Source organism: Lepidochelys kempii, chromosome 4 (assembly GCF_965140285.1).
Source record: "Lepidochelys kempii isolate rLepKem1 chromosome 4, rLepKem1.hap1, whole genome shotgun sequence".
Lineage (NCBI taxonomy): Eukaryota > Metazoa > Chordata > Testudines > Cheloniidae > Lepidochelys > Lepidochelys kempii.
Genome location: NC_136383.1, coordinates 97,732,420 through 97,748,388, shown reverse-complemented (window position 1 = coordinate 97,748,388; position 15,969 = coordinate 97,732,420). Strand labels below are relative to the sequence as shown.

At 40.6% G+C, this 15,969-nt stretch overlaps 1 protein-coding gene across 2 annotated transcripts in view; it reads left to right on the top strand.

The window, feature by feature from the left end:
• Positions 1-392: 392 nt before the first annotated feature.
• Positions 393-15,969, top strand: part of KLHL5 (kelch like family member 5) — a 98,436-nt gene continuing 82,859 nt past the window's right edge. The window contains exons 1-2 of one of the 2 annotated variants that reach the window (XM_073342275.2): positions 393-663; positions 11,165-11,248. The gene's annotated coding sequence lies outside the window, so the exon portion shown is untranslated. Of the gene's footprint in view, positions 664-888; positions 1,120-11,164; positions 11,249-15,969 lie in introns of those variants that run through there. The other variant, XM_073342276.1, reaches the window with a different exon arrangement.

Sequence of the window (15,969 nt, the reverse complement as noted above, 5' to 3'; positions counted from 1 at the left end):
ATGAAGTGAGATGTACCTCAGGACAGCTTATGCTCAAATACATTTGTTAGTTGCTAAGGTGCCACAAGTCCTCCTGTTCTTTTTGCAAATACAGACTAACAGGGCTGCTCCTCTGAAACCGATCCCACCGAATCCCTCCCTAACCCTGGCGGGAAAAAGGCCTAACGCGGCGCTCTCTCCTGAGGCGACGTGAGTCAACCCCGCCCGCTCCCTTGTGTGGGGGCGACACCGCCCCTAAATTTGCATATCTCCACCCCAGCGGCTGGCGACTCTAATTCCTTCCCCCTCAGGCGTGCGGAAGTGAACTGTCAGCCGGCGCGCGGGCGGCGGTCGGAGGAGCTGGTCTTCCCCTCCCTCCAGTGAGGAGGCGGAGTCGGCGGTTGGTCGGAGGGCGTGGCTGAGGGCCCCTCCCCTCGTTGTGGTCCCCTTCATCCGCTTGGGTGAAGCCGCCCTGAGGGGGGGCGGAGGGTGGAGAACCGGATCCCTGGGGGAATAGTTTGGGGCTCGGAGCCGGGAAGTCCTGCAGCAGAGGCGGCCGGGAGGGGGCCGCCCGGTGACTGCATTCTCCTTTGCCCTGGCATAGCGGGCACTACGAGACAGGGAGGGAAGGGGCCGGGCCCTCCCAGTGACACCCCCGACCCCCCCCCTCCCCAGCCCTGAGAGGTGAGAAGGGGAGACGGGTTGATGGGTGGTGTGGCTCGGCAGCCGGGGGGCAGAGGCTGCAGGGAGGGGGCGCTTTGAGGGGGGGCAGCGATCCTGCCGCTCTGCTGGACTTAGGCGCTGTACAGAGGAGCCGGCGGCCCCTGTCCCAGGGAGCTCCTGGGGGCGGAGAGAGAACTGAGCTGAACTAAACTTGCGTCAGTGTCGCGTGGGGTTGAGACAAGTGCAAAAGGTGACCCAACTTTATGTGTGTGGGCAGCTGGTGGGGGAGTCCGACGAGAACAGCGGCGTGTCTCACTCCTGACAGGCAGTACCAGCCTGCTGCCTCACTGGTAGTCGAGACAGAAATCTGGTCTGGGGAGCCTAATCTAGCGCACACCACTGAAGTCATTAATAGTGAATGATGATTGATGGGAGTTGAAGCCCATGCTGAAAGATTAAAGAAAACAGTGGTTTGAGGTAGGGGTTTTTGTCACATACCACTCTCGAGCATTGCACACGTAATCCAGGGGACAAAAAATCAGATTAAGGAATGATTGCCTGTGTCCGTACTAATCCGGGTAGGTTATTTAATATTTAAATAAAATACTTAATAAAAATACAGAGAACATATGGATTAATATGAATTAATATGCAAACTAGATACCATTAACCTGGGTTTGAATAGAGACTGGGAGTGGCTGGGTCATTACACATATTGAATCTATTTTCCCATGTTAAGTAGTCTCACACCTTCTTGTCAACTGTCTAAATGTGCCATCTTGATTATCACTATAAAAGTTTTTTTTCTCCTCCTGATAATCGCGCATCTTAATTAGCCTCTTACAGTTTGTATGGCAACTTCCACCTTCTCAGTATGCGTATGTGTGTGTATGTATGTGTGTGTGTGTGTGTGTATATATATATATATATATATATACACACACATCTTCTTACTATATGTTCCATGCTACGCATCCGATGAAGTGGGCTGTAGCCCACAAAAGCTTATGCTCTAATAAATTTGTTAGTCTCTTAGGTGCCACAAGTACTCCTGTTCTTTTTGTGGATACAGACTAACATGGCTGTTACTCTGAAAAGAGAACATAATAGTTTTTCAAATATTATCCCTTTTTTCTAGCTCTTTTTTTTAAAATACACCCCCTGCAATATCCTAACAAACTGCATTAAGGGTAAAATTGGAATCTCTTGAAATATATGTAGAACAGAATAAGGCAACAACTGAGTTTCCAAAAAATGGAAAGAGATACCATTCTTTAATTATTACTTTTAAAAATAAAAGTTAGTATATGTCCTCATTCAAGACCTGCTCTGAATTTAAATTTTCTGCTTGCTTTAGATGTAGGCCCAGATCCTGCCAAACACTCATAAAAATAAGCTTGTGTCACTAATCCCATTGAAGTCGGTCTACTTGGTATTTAAGGGCTTGTCTACATGTGAAAGTTTTAACAAGTTATACTGTTATAACTCCCCCAGTGGACATGCTTATTATGGGATAAGAGTGGCTTTTTTTGGTTTAGTTAAAACCTCTTCCAAAATGACATAAATTAAACAACAAAAAAATCATCCTTATTCCAGAATAAGAGTGGCCACATAGGAATTATAGTGGTATCACTATATCAGTTTAAATTTCATCTTACTATATAATTGTATAATAACTTTCCTGTGTAGACATGTTCTAAGTGTTTGCAAGGATCAGGATTTAATTGTTCAAGAAAACAAAAGCTCTGTTATGGTGGGTAATTGCTTAATCTTGCTGGAAACAATACCTCCAGTTCCTTTTCTTGAAGATTCTTTCCATGAGTGTTCTTATTTTGGGTATGAGAAATAAGATCAGGAAAAATAGGTCTTCATACTATAATGTTCAATCTCACCTCTGATGACTTCTGGTATTCTCAGAATTTAAAGTCAACAAAAGTTGCCATTATGGTTCCATTATTCGCCTTTTCCTTTCCTACTCTGGGGAAATTCTATTGTTTTTTTTCCAGTGTCTACAGAAATTTGTGCCTCAAAATAAGTTTTTGTACAAAAGCAACCAAAACTGTCAGTATTTGGGCTTCTGATATGTTTAAAATCTTTATTGTACTGTTTTGTGGACTTCCCACATGTTCCACCACAAAATTGGATTATTACTAGCATTTGTATGAGAATTATATTCTCTTTGTCTTTAGCCTGTGTTGCCAGAGTATTTTCTTGAAGTTCATTGAAGTTGATTTCTGTTTCAGTATCTCTGTTCTCGTTGTTCAATATTTGTAATGTTGGCAGAGTGGTGGTGGTGGTTTAAAGTCCCCAAGGATGAATCTTGAAATGTGTAATTGAAAGGGATTTAATGGGGCACACATTGAACAAATTATGATGTCTTTATTTTATTTTTTACTTACTTTTTGTAATGACAGGAAGAGACATGAGCCATTTTTATTGACATGATGTTCGGTACCACCGCACTCTTTTAAAGAGAAACTTTAAAGAGAAACTGTATTGAGCCTGCTTTTTTATAGTAACACTGCTAGAAAATATGTGGATTACAATTCTTAATTTTTGTTCATTGGGCAGAGTGTTTGAACTAGGGTGAGGATGAGACATAACAGTAGCACAGGTGAGGGGAACATATTCATAGAAAATTCTTATCATTGCTAGATAAATGTAGTTTTGAAAGAGAAAGTGTAGCTCCAATCTTGCAAACACTTACAGTTGCTTAACTTTAGGCATTTAAGTAGTTAAATTGTAGTTCCGTTATTGATTATCTGCTATCCTATCATATAAGGGAGTGAATGTTTGCAGGATCAGATCCTGTGGCATGATGATATTGGAGTGGGAGTTCTGCTACTGACTCAGTGGGAACAGAATTGGGTTCTAAATAAAAACTATGCTTCAAGTTGATGACACTTTTATACCAGAAAATTATTTTTAAGAACTGTATCTTCAATTGTGGATTGCCAAAAAAACTTTAACCTAGTATTTAGGAGCACAAATTTTAAAATAGATTTTAGAACACCATCTGAAGTGACAAATAGGAACAATAACATTGTTTCAGTTTGGACATAATTCCAAATATATATATGTATATATGTGTGATTGGCTGTAAAACTATGGACACTTGTTTTTTCTAGGGAACTGCAGTGTCTACATCTTTAGAAAAGTCAGTTAATTTATCATTCTGTGTAATATCTTGTAAAACACATTTTAGTAATTCCATTATTCTAGTTCAGAAACTGTCCCATAAATAATATATATAACCGCAGTTTTGCATTTCAACTCTTGAATAGGATTTGGTTTCTTTGTCGTGCACATATAGGCCCTAATCCTGGAAGTGATTCTGCTTTGTGTACTCCCGTAGACTTCACTGGGTCTCTGCACAGATGAAGTGATCTATTGGCATGGAGTAGCACGTAGTAACATGGAGTAACGTAAGATCTGGGCTGTCATTTGTGTGATTATTGGTCTGAGAATAGACATCCACTTAACCATCATTGTCTCACAAACACTGACAGGCGAGATTGGAATATACCCTAAGAATATTCTATTTTAAAATAGCAAGGCACATTACCATCCATTGCAAAGAAGCTGTTAATTTCAAAGTAACTTTGAAGATTCATAATTAATATAGATGAGTGGTTTTCCTTCTCTTACCTCCTGTCACCCAAAATTACTGTGCTTTTCTTCTAACACCACATCCTACAATCCTTTGGATCAGTTTCTCTGCTTTTCACAGAGTTCCTTGTGTGGGTAGATGCTACTTCTCTTCCTCACTATAGGCAATTTGGACAGGGGAACAACAGACTCTTCTACCTCCTTGTAGTTGCTGCAAGAAATGCTTCTCTTTTTCTCTAAATCCCATCTGTTCCATGTGGTATATCAAACAAAATGCTGACCTTTGAGACCTGACTATGCTAACAGTGAATGGGAGGCAGTCTTTAAACTATATAAACCTTCTGTCAGTCCACCTTGAGGTCATACGATGGCGCTAAAATTAGTCGTGTAGACATTCCACCTCGTGCTCTTCGCAGCCCACTCCCAGCCCGAGTCAAAATGTCTGCATGGCTGTTTTTAGCTCCGTAGCAAAAGCAATACAAGCCCGAGTCTGTAGACCCAGGCTCTGAGATTTTCTGCTCTGATTTATTTTGTTTCTATGTTTTCGCAGTGTAGACATATCCTTGGTGGCCTGCTACTTAGTGGCATCCTCAGCCTAAATTAGGTGCCCAGGCTCCCTGTACAATGCATGGGGAGAATTGGCTGCCTAAGAAAGGGATCCTCCAAAGCCAGCAGCTCATTGGAGAGACCCCTAAGCTAGTTGGGAGTGAAACACTAAGGAGAGGAGCTTAGATGCCTAAATAGCTGACCTAGTGCACCTAGCTGATGGCCCCAAGAAGGTACCTCTGTCCTCTTGGAATCCTCATCCACAAACTTTCTCTTATAGTTAAATGGCTGACCTGTCTTAGATGCCTTGATAGGCCATGTCCTATCAGATGAAACTGTTTTTTTTCTCTCTTGCTCTTTCCTGCTCACAGTCAACACATCTCTCGCTCTCACCCTCTTTCCCTGTGTCCCCACCTGTCTTTTATACAGGTGCTGTGCTGCTCCCCTTTCATCTATTGTTGCTCTGTATCTGGCCCTCCTGCTGTGAGGTGTGTCAGGTCTTAAGTGTGCTCAGAGCATGCCTGCAGGATTGGGCCCCCACTAGCGAGACTGGTGTTCCCCCTAGCTAGCTTGAGAATTCTGCTCTGGGGCTTCAGCTTGAGATAGGGCTTAAAGCTGCTTGTTAGCTGTGGGGTAGCATCAAAGCATTGGTAGCTTTGCAAATGCTACCCTGCGAAAACTTGGGTGCCTAGCAGGGTAGGCAGCTGCTGAGTGATGATTTTCAAAATGTCATTGGTGCCTCAAGAGGTGGACTTGGTTTTCTAAAGAGGTAGATAGGCACCTAAATACCTTTGAGGATCTGGGCCCACATCTAAATACTGATAATTACAGTTTAGGTTGGTTTTTAAAATTCTGCTTGGTGTTTTATGGAAGTGGATAATGATGCGTGGATTACAGCAGGATCTTAACTACTTACTGAACCTCTGGTTAATCTTATGATTTACCTTGTGCGTTTACTTTTAAACTTAGGGAAAGCCTATGTTTTTTGGGGAGCAGCATTTTTGAGGAGCAGTATTTCCAGTTGTCAGCATATCATAATCAAATATATTTTAATCTTTTTTTCTTTGACATATAATTTACACATTGCTACAATTAACTTTCTTGTACATAAGATGGGAATGTAGTCTTGCTTACATATGTATGTTGTTGCAGTTTGATTCCTAAGCTTGCTTAAAGAAAACTAAAATAGGTTGTTTTGTTATGTTGAAGAGTTATATTTTTGTAACAAGTTAAAATCTTATGGCCTGCTTCATTAGAAAATTCATAGAATCAACTCAAATTAAGCTTCTTTGTCACACAGAGAACACTTTCAGGTAAGCTAGAGCCCAGGGCTTCAATGAATAGTCAATGAAATGTGACATTTACTAGCATATATAATTTAATTTTGCCCCTTTTGATTTAATTCGGAAAATTATATGCAAAGACTTGCAAGTTTGACTAGAAGATATATTATTAGACCATTGGATACCATGGTGATGGGTACAGTATGGGGACCAGAACAAATTAGAATCATATGTGCTTCATCGATCTCAAAGGATAAAGTTTAGTTAAATTTTTCATTTTATGAACATTAATATATTAAAGATACTGATTATCAAGCTAAAAAGCCGTCACAGTAGAACATCTGCAGAAACTGCAGACTCATGATGTTTCCATGAACACTTGTTCTCCCTTTGGCATATGAAGAAAATAATTCATCTCGGGGGGGCTTTAAAATGCATTTGTTAAGAATTAAATAATTTTTTTCTTCTCTTGCAATTTACTGGATAGTTTATCATCATTTAGTTCTGCATTCCCGCATGAGGTTTAAAAAACAACGTACAAACTGAAAGTCTATAGTTTTACTAGGGTCACATCAATTTTCTTTTTTAATATTGACGCTGAAGGGTAATAGACACATTTTTTCAGAGTTAGACACACATGAATAAGAATTGCACTGCCTAGGTTCAAAAGTTACAGATAATGTCAAGTAAAGACAATGGAACTACTCAAACACGTGAGTAACTTTACTCAATTGAACCTTGGCAAAACTAGTCCATAAGTCATTGTACAATGGGAAACTAGAGGTGAATACATGCAAAGTGCTGTCAAATGCACAAAGAAAATAAACTGTAAAAAATAAATTTATTTTGCTAGCTACTTTCACTTATATTAATCTTGGGTGTTACTCAATAACTATAATAAGCACAAAATTTTCAAATAGGATTTTTAAATAATCACCGTTCTTTCAGTCAAGCACATCATTGCCAGAGGTAAGATACCAGACTAAATGAACCAGTGAGTTGTTCTTGGAATACAGAAGCTGCAAGGAGAGGAGAACCAGAACTTTTATTCATGGATAAAATTGTGGGATTGTTAGGTGTGCAGAACTGTCCTGTAATACGTGGACTGCAGTATTAAGCATCCTGCAGCCTGTCTTCCAAAATCTTCAATTTCACAGATCTGATGTTACATCTGTGAACTAAATTTAAACTAATTGCTGGTAATTGCCTTTCCCTGCCCCCCAAATCGTTGTCAGAGCTGGCAGGGAAAAGGCAATCACAATGAGAGTCACTCCATGAAGCTTTCATTGGAGTGGGAGGCAAGAGCCACACTATGAAGGATAAGGTACTGGAGTGGGAGGGAATGCTATCCTGAAAAAACAAACCCCAAAACAGACCTTTGAGAGGACAGGAGTGGCAACAGCAAGGGAAAGGACAGCAGACAGTCCTTGTCTACAGTGCACAGATCTGTCATCCTGGGGTGTGTGTAATATATTGTAGAATGGAAAACAAGCCCACTTTTAATTATGGAGCTATAATTCCATAGCCAGATTTGAGCTTCGCTCTCATGGTTTGATGTAACTCAGAGCTCCTTCATGGAATTATAGCTCTATCATTCAGTTACTTATTTCTTAACTGGTTTTGGAAAGTGTTCATATTGTATACAGATAATAGTTTAAGGGTAATCTCTTTAAAAGTGCTCGTCAGTGGTCTAACTCTGCTTCCTTTGACCTCAATAGGAGCTTTACTATTGACTCCAATGGTAGCAGAGTTAAATCAACACTGAGCATTTTAAAAAATCCCACCATAATTTAACATTAGATATATAGCAATTTGATAATATTTTATTATTAAACTAGGCAGCCCATATCAAACCCTGTGCATACACTCTTTTGGGCATGTCTGACTCATTTTCACTTTTGGGAGGAAGGATAGTCTTGTGGTGAAAACACCGAACTTGGACTCAGTAGACCTGAATTCAGGTCCTGGCTCAGTTACAGATTTCCTGTATGACTTTGGGCACGTCACTCAAGCTACCCCGTGCTTCAGATTTCCATCTGTAAAATTAGGATAATACATACCTACCTCACTACGATGTTGAAGATAAAATCTGTTAATCATTGTGAAGCACTCAGCTGCTATGGTGATGAGGGCTATATAAACACCTAAAATTCTGTGCAGGTAAATCCTAATTTGTGGTGTTGAATCGGGCAGTGTATGCACACAAGTCAGGCATGTGCAAAAATGTGTGTATTTTGTGTATGAGTTTGAAAATGAGTTCAAATGAGATTAAAACTTAATTATTAATGTACTTTTCCTCACACATGCAGCTCATTTAAAAGTAGGCACCAGTTCTGGGCGCTATATTTCGGCAAAGATGTGAACAAATTAGAGAAAGTCCAGAGGAGAGCAACAAAAATGATTCAAGATCTAGAAAACATGAAGCATGAGGAAAGATTGAAAAAAATGGGTTTGTTTAGTCTGGAGAAGAGATGATTAAGAGGGGAACATAATAGTTTTCAGGTACCTAAAAGTTTGTTGCAAGGAGGAGGATAAAAAATTGTTCTTAACTTCTGAGTATAGGACAGGAAGCAATGGACTTAAACTGCAGCAAGGGAGGTTTAGGTTGGACAGTAGGAAAAACTTCCTAACTGTCAGGGTGATTAAGCACTGGAATAAATTGCCTAGGGAAGTTGTAGAATCTCTGTCACTGCAGATTTTTAAGAACAGATTAGACAAATGCCTCTGAGGAATGGTCTTAGTTATTCCTTAGTCTTGCGTTGAGTGCAGGGGACTGAGTAGATGACCTATTGAGGCCCCTTCCAGTCCTACATTTCTATGATTCTGTGATTACAGGTATTGTGTATCCTACTGAATTGTCTTCATAGCAGGCCTCAGAAGAGTAAGAAAAATAGCTTCTCCAAATAAAGTAGTCTCTTATTTTCCACTCTTGGATCTTTTGCTTCAAGCACACAACTAGGCAAGAACTCTTTGATTTCAAAGATATGAGTCACTGGAGAACCTGAAGAGGGTGCTAGACTGTTCTATTGTATTCAGAGTTCAGTGCCTTACTTACTTTAATCTGATAAGGAAATTCTGGGGAACCATCAGGGCTTCTGACTGTTTTATCTTGAACCAATGTTTGTCAACATGGGAGCACCTCATTTATTTATCCATTTTTCTGTAAATTCCTTAGGGTATGTCTACATAGCAATTAAATGCCTGCAGCTAGCCTAGGTCAGATGACGGGTTTGCAGGCCTCAGGATATGGTGCTATCAAATTTCTGTGTAGATGTTTGGGCTCGGACTGGAGCCTGAGCTCTGGGTCCCCACAAGAGGGGAATGTCTTTTATTCCAGTGACCATGACTTTGAGGTCAGCATAGATAAGGAAAGCCATATTCAGCCCTATGTCAGTTTGTCATGGTTTTAAACCCTAGTGGGCTATTTAATCATATTTAAACACAATCAAATGTGTTTAATGTGTATGTGCACTGAGACTCAAAAAGGTCTTCACTGTACCTTTAGTACATCTATATCAAGGTGATTCTGAGCTTTCTCTAGTCCCCTTTCAGGTGTGTCTTATCTCTTGAGGAGTAACCGTGCTATGGATGTTGACCCAAATTGGATTCAGGCCCTGTTACTCCCCTCATTGTAATTTCCTCCTCCTGCTTTTTGCTCTGTATACCATCAATGCAATTTGTTACTACATATGTTGTTTTCTCCCCAGTGATTTAAAGGTATGCCTAGACTGTGGTCTTTTGATGGTCTTTACTCGTGCGTGGTTAGGGAAAGGGCAAAGATCAGGTTCACAATTGTTGCTTAGTGTTCTTGGGTCCTGCAGAACTACCTAAAACAATTTTGAATCCTCCAGTGTGTCTGACAGTTAGTTAGCCCAGAACTGAAGCATCATGCTCCTAGGCCAGGGGTTCTCAGGACAAATTATTTGGTGGCCTCAGAGTGTGGCCACCAACTTTTGCTGGTGGCCACTCTCACACTTTCCCCGAAAATCCTTAATTAGCTTTAGGAAAAACAAATAAATATGCACATACACACATCCAAATCATTGTAATTTATTTATTGCTAGTTAGTATGTCTGTGGTGAAAAGTGATATTAAGAAACACACAAGTACTACTTTTCACAGCAGATTTAAGCAGCCCTGCAAGCCTGGGGACAAATTAAGCCCTGGATGGGAGATCGGGGGAGGCAGTTAGGCCAGGGGCAATGGGGGTGGGTGGGTGGCTGGGGGAGGCTGGAGCCTGAAGCCCCATGTCCAGAGGATGGGGCCTGCTGCCATGCAGCTGGAGCCCAGTGGCATGAGCCTCACTGCACCTGGGAACGTGGGGAACTCACTGGCTGCCTGCTGCTCGAGCATTGTGCCCCAGGTGTCTCCAGAAGTGGGCAGGGCCCAGTCCCTGCTGGTGGCCCCAGCAACCAACACTAAGGCCGTGCATCCAGGAGCACCAGGGAGAGGGAGGGGCCACTGCTTTGCCCCCTCCCACCCAATCACAGGTCAGGAGGCTGTGGCCTCAAGAAAAGCTCTTGGTGGCCACATGCGGCCACAGTGGCAGCATTTGAGAAATGCTGTCATAGGCCATTTCAAGGCAAGTACCCAAGTACGTGACTTAATACATTATTTTAGCAGAGCCCTGCTTAAAGCCATGTATCATTTTCTAAGGTAGCCAAAGAACTTGTACCATAGGAGACCAGTGATAGCAATGATAGCTGAAGGCTTCGGTTGATGCTTCTTTGAACAGCATCAGCATGGGCATATGAGCCAGTGGATTCTAAAAGACAACAGGGGAGAACACTGGTGGTCCTGACGACCTTTTCTCTCTCTCTTTTAAGAGAAAGATTCCTTTGATAATGTAAATGCTAAAATTCTGACCTTGGCTCTTTTAAAACACTTTTCCAACACCAGCTGTCATGGGATGAAAACTAAGTACATTTCTCATTGAACTAAATTTATTCTATTTTGAGTATTTTGAGACTTGCCCACGGTACCTGTTAGTTTTACATGCTAGTTGTGGGTACAGTCCTATGTCCAGTTTTTTCAACCATTCACTTTTTTATTAATTATTTTAATGTGCGTTTTTCCTCCTTTAGGTTCTCTCATCTACCTGGAACATTTTGAAGGAGGAGAACAAATGGAACTACAGGGCTCTATGAACATCTAGAGAAACAGTATAGGTAATTATTATACATCTTTTTATTATAACATCAAACTGTGCTCAAATAACGTTGTGAAGGATTCCCCCGGGATGCAGCCTGGGACTGTGGGACCACTGTGCCCCTTTAACTCTCTCCAGCCTTGCTAGTGACCAGCAGCAACCCCCTCCAGGTGCTCTTATCACTCAGCACAACCGCATGTGGAGCCCCACACCCAGCTAGATTGCATGAATCCAGAGCCACTCATGAATCACATAGAGAAAGGCACCAGCCCAATCCCCCCCAGCTCCCAGCACTGCACCCCAGGAATACACTGTCTTGCACTGCTCAAGATGAGCAGTGCAAATTTATTAATTGGTTCACCACCTCATCAGTGGAAAGTGGATATACACCAGCCTTTGCAAACATGAGCACATTTGCTACACACTTCATACAAACTCACAGGTAAAGATAAACAGTAAAACAAATGTATTGACTATAAAAGGTGGATTTTAAGTGATATTAAGTGATAGGCAAAAAGTCAGAGTTAGTTACCAAAAGAAAAGAAAATATAAGCACGCAATCTAAACTCTCAACCCTATTAGACTGGGAAACATCTAGATTAAGCAATTTTTCTCACCCCCCGCCCTCTGGGGATATTGCAGTTCATAGTACACAGATTTCACCCTTGAAATCTGGGTCAGTCCGCTCAGTTGGAGTCTTCAGAGTGTCCTTGTTGCTTGCAGTGTAGGTGGGCGAAGGAGAACAACCCAGCACGTGGCCACGGTGTCTGTTTTATACCTTCAGTCCATGTGCTTGGAAAACACAAGTCCAAGCATGTCTGGGTGGGCATTGCTGAGTCTCCAGGCAAGGTTGAGCAAATTCCCCTGGTGTGGCCTCATGCAGGTGAGTCACGGCGTTGTAGCTTCCTTGCTGGACAATGATGGTTGATGGGTTGATTGACACCCTGCGTGGGTGTTGGTTACATACCTTGCTGTTGCCTCTGGGGAGCTAATATCTGGCTGATTCCCCAACTTACAGCATGTTTTAGTGACAACCATAAAACACAGTTCTCATAATTGCATATGCATTAATGGTATACATATATGGATAGAGAAATGACTTTCAACAGATCATAACCTTTCCCCTGATGCCTTACAAGGCATGCTTTATATGTAAGATCACAATTTTTTATATATATATATAATATAATATAAATGAGGAATATGGGGGTTATAGGGTGCTCCCCCAAGGTACAGAATGTTACAAATGTTATGGAGTTGACTAGCTCACAAAAGAATAGTAGTTTCAAAGTTAGACTGAAATTCCATCCCTTCCTTTTTTGTTGTGCCACACATTGTCAGATCCCCTCAGTAAGTGAGGAACACTTGAACAGTTTGAACTGAATTTACTTTTATGGATTTCAGAGCCTTAATGTTATTTGGAACATAGTCTTGTATGGCTTTATCTCCTTTGCTCTCTCCTTCAAAACATGGTTCATATAAAAATACCTGTACTGCTATAAAGTGTTTTTATTCTTTTTAAAATACAGAAAAAGCTATTTTAATTTGTAAACAAGCATTAAATGAGAAGCTGTTTAATCAGGGGTGGGAAAAACAGAACAAAATATTTTAATATTGAATCAGTAAATGCAATTGTTGCACTGAGAGGAATGGTTATGTTGAAAAGGAACTAACAGCTCAGTTGAATCTCATTACTGAAGTAATACTGACAGGTTTTAGCTTACGAGTCTCTTCTTTTTTGTTTTGGATGAAAGCTAAAGTAACTTTCAAAAAGCATAGCTTTGACATCTGCACAAAGCAAGGTGGTAAAAGAATACTGAAAACATTAATATAAGCAGGAATCTAGTCTTGTTTGAAGTCACTGTAAAGTGAATTGTTGCAATAAAAACTGAGGGGTTATCTCCAATTAAATTAAGATTTCTTATTTGTATTAAAAATGGAAATTGATCAGCTGCTACTTGCTTGAACAATAGAACCATTTTCAATGTTGGTTCTTTGATAAAGAAATATTGAGGGGAAAATCAGTTTTCCAATATTGTCTAAAACTCATTCATGTTGTGATATTACTACAGAAACAGGTCCTTCTCTGTGTTTGTTTTAACTTCTGTCATGTTATCAATAGCAGTGCACATTTTATACAGTAAATGTAAATTGTTCCACTGTCTTTATTACTACTTATATAATTCTAGGAAAACATAATTTTGACTTTTTGGGGGCGGCGGGTGGTGGTGGAGCATATTACACTCAAACAATTTCAACATAGAAATTTGAGTGGTATGCCTTCTGAGCCACAGAATCATTCAAAGCAGTAAAACTATTGAGGCACATGTGTATTGATACATCTGAATATTTCAGATTATAATTGTCAGTCCCTCTCTTTGTCAGCTGGAATGGTCATAGAACCAACTCTTTCCTTGTTCATCCTCCTTCTCCTTTACCTCTTTTGTTTCTTGTGTCTCTCACACACCCCATAAGGTATGTCTGCACAGCAGCTGGGAGTGAGCTGCACAGCAGTTGGGAGTGAGCCTCTCAGCCCAGGAAGACAGACCTGTGCTAGCGTGCTAAAAATATGTTGGGGCTCAGGCTGCAGCTTGGGCTCTGAACTCGCCTGAGCCACAATGTTCACACTGCTCTTTTTAGCGAGAGTCTGTCTACCTAGGCTGGGAAGCTCACTCCCAGCTGCAGTGTAGACACCAATACCGGCAATGTAAAGAACTACTCTTCAAAGAGAGAGCATTACAAACATATGGATATGTTTGATCCCTCAATAATAAGGCAAGATTGAAACAAGGAAAGAGAGGTGTTAAGAAACAAGCTTTTAAATATTTTAGAATCTAGTGCCAAAGGCTACAGTGGACTGCCTAATAAAAAGAGGCCGACTGAAGCTTGCAGATTAACTTTGGATGAATCTAGCCATGGCTATATAATGTAACTCATTGTGTCATTGAAGATTTTGAATTTTTTTTTGCATATCTATTTAATGGTGTATGAAGTTGATGAAAAGGTTGAACACTCTGAGTTTCTGATACACTCCTCAGGATAAGGAATCTGATAAGATACAAGTTGAAGAGGAAATTCTGTGTTCATTGAGTCATTTACTCAGCGAATAGCTGATTATCACAAGGTGATGAATCAACTGCAGTGTCTTTTATGTGGCAAATGCAGCTTATCTGCATTTATTTTTCGAGATGGTAAAAGGCTAGAAATGCAGATGACCACCCAGAAAGGTCTAGATTTGACCAAGCTTACTTTGCGTATGTTTTGTGTCCATTGAAGAATTCATTGGCATCTGCAGTCACGCTTCACAAGAATTCTTAGAATCAGAGAAATGTAGGGCTGGAAGGGACCTTGAGAGGTCATCAGGTCCAGCCCCCTGCGCTGAGACAGGACCAAGTGAACCTAGATCATCCCTGACAAGTGTTTTCCAATCTGTTTTTAAAACCTCCAATGATGTGGATGTGGATGTGGTGTGACACTGAGCCAGAAAGGGGTAAGCAACTTGACCCAATGACCCAAATTCTACCTTTTAAAGACAAATTAGGGCCATTCCTTATAAATAACTAACAAAGCCATGTTAGATAGACTAGAGCTTTGAAATGTAGACTTGTACTGTTAGAGAATTAGAAGAAAATAGTGATTGTATTTGTCTGTGTTTACCCATATCTTGTTAGAGGTGGTTAATGTAACCAGACGGTTCCTGTCTGTTACTATATTCTGTTGATTCAGAGATCAAAAGGGAATATTAACATTTAGATTAAACTTGGGTTTAATAACATCATTGACTGTATTTCTCTTTGAAGTTTAGTAAACTGTCTAGGAACTGATTAAAGGATATTATCTTATGCAGATGAATGCAGCTAAGTACCTGTGTATACATAGAAAATAGGTTTTACTTCAAAGCCACTATTCTTCACCCAAAGAATACCTGCTATCAAGAGGCTATCAATAGACTTCCACAGATCTATAAAAGAATGCTAGGGTCGCAGTCCTGTATCTTAGATCTGCTTAAGCTTGGTTAGGAGAAGCTTGAGTCTCAAAACTGAGGTCTCCAGCTCCAGTTTGGATTACCCTGCTGATTAGTCTGCAGAAGAGAAGAATGAGGGGGGATTTGATAGCTGCTTTCAACTACCTGAAAGGAGGTTCCAAAGAGGATGGCTCTAGACTGTTCTCAATGGTAGCAGATGACAGAACGAGGAGTAATGGTCTCAAGTTGCAGTGCGGGAGGTTTAGATTGGATATTAGGATTAGGATATTAGATTGGATATTAGGAAAAACTTTTTCACTATGAGGGTGGTGAAACACTGGAATGCGTTACCTAGGGAGGTGGTAGAATCTCCTTCCTTAGAGGTTTTTAAGGTCAGGCTTGACAAAGCCCTGGCTGGGATGATTTAACTGGGAATTGGTCCTGCTTCGAGCAGGGGGTTGGACTAGATGACCTTCTGGGGTCCCTTCCAACCCTGATATTCTATGATTCTCATAGAAGAATTAGAACAAAGTCTATATATGGACTGCATATTTGGACTATAGCCTGATGAACTGATTCTGGAAAGAACTTTTGCTACTCAGTAGCTCACTATTGCTTGTATGAAGCTGACCTAAGACTTTATTCATATCTTTATGTATAATGATCTTTTAACCACAATACTTTCTCTTTTTTCTTTTTAAATAAATCTTAGTTTAGTTAATAAGAATTGGCTGAAAGCATATATTTGGGTAATATCTGAAATACTGAGTGACCTG